Consider the following 1,590-nt stretch of genomic DNA (forward strand, 5'->3'; position numbering starts at 1 on the left):
GAGCTTATATTCACTTGCTCGGGGATCCTGCTTCCGACTTGTTGGGCTCCAAAAATCAATGCTTGACCTGCATAATGTCACATCTTGCATACACATCCTGATGGTGCTTATTGTACCCTACATCTAGTAGCTGCTCAAGCATTGAGTCAACAGCCTGCTAGCTTTCACACAGGTGTCGCTCGCTTCTCCTTGGGTCGACAATCTTTGGGTGTACCATCATTGCCCACCCCCTCGTTGAGCATTTATGCTCAACCATAGCATTATTTAGGTAAAATAGTATTGCATATAGAGAATGATACAAAACAGCGACATAATGAGACCACGCATCTTCAAGCCTTCCTTTGCACTTGTAGTCCAGTAGATAGGCCACCCTTCCAGCTCTTTATAGCACGGAGCTTTGTCACCCTGCATCCATAAACCTCTCTGCCAACCATAAACATACTTCTGATCACTTGAAGCACCTGTACCATAAACCGCTATCATGCCATCTGCTATAGAACCCTCCATATCATCATCTTTTTCACATGAGCATTGAAACTTGCATAGTACACCCTGCAAAGCAACCTGGAACAACATAGCTATCAACAACAGAACACATAGCTTCAATGCCTTGCCATTTTCTTCCACTTGATGCATAGCCAAGCAGACATGTTCCCTTTGCAAACCTGTATCCAAACCCTCTGTAAACGGCTCCAAGACCACTTTTTCGTACCCAAGAGCATGACCTGCTAAATCTTTATCCTGTTCTTCAAACACCTCATCACCTGCAAGGTTGGTGGCACCTTCCTCTTTTCATGGAACCTCTCTCTTATAGGTTGCACATGTATCAGTTTCCATAGAGTCATCTGCCTGAGCTAGCTCTCCACGGCTACACACAAACTTTGAAACTTCAAAGTACACCTCGACATGCCCATCAAGGCAAGGTTGCCCCACCCCCTACATAGATAAATTACCTTGATCTACCACAGTTTCTGCAAGTCACCCTCAGAAACCTGCTCTTCAATCAAACTGGATGCACAATCAAACCAAATTTCTTCTAGCAAGCACTCACCACCACCAGACACAAGATAGGGCTGCTCAACTGGCCTGTTCACACAAGGCATCTCCACACTTGCACTATGTTCCTCTTTTACCTTTAAATGACTGGCAGGCAACTCGTATACATCTTGCTCCTCTTCATCTACACAAAAAATATCATAACTTTCATACCTTGAAGAGATGGATTCTGTCTCCCACATGCTATCAATGTCCAAACTGCTGCTGGAGCTATGAGAACTTCCGAACTCATCTTCTGATCTTGCCGGTTCTTGCACCTTTGCTGTCAGCCTCGTTGCTGGCTCTAGAACTGACACCTCTTGTTTAAGATCTTCTATCATCTAGTCCTCTTGAGGAAGCAAACTAGGTGGCACTCTGAGTATGCCCCTCTGTATCCTTTGAGACCTGGTTGGCATTTGTTCTACCTCTTCTACCCTAGCATCAGCTTCACGTACTTTGATCACATTCACATTAATAAAAAAAGGAGCTTTTACCTCTTCATGCTCATCAATTTGTTTGGACCTAGGTCCACTGGCTGTCGCGAGTATAGACTGT

The 1,590-nt window shown here is 44.7% G+C and overlaps 1 pseudogene; it reads right to left on the reverse strand.

The window, feature by feature from the left end:
- Window positions 1–264: 264 nt before the first annotated feature.
- On the reverse strand, window positions 265–1,319 carry LOC147416762 (uncharacterized; annotated as a pseudogene).
- Window positions 1,320–1,590: the final 271 nt, after the last annotated feature.

The sequence above is a fragment of the Adiantum capillus-veneris genome, unplaced genomic scaffold, assembly GCF_014529385.1.
Source record: "Adiantum capillus-veneris isolate H3 unplaced genomic scaffold, ASM1452938v2 Hic_scaffold_493, whole genome shotgun sequence".
NCBI classification, from domain to species: Eukaryota; Viridiplantae; Streptophyta; class Polypodiopsida; order Polypodiales; family Pteridaceae; genus Adiantum; species Adiantum capillus-veneris.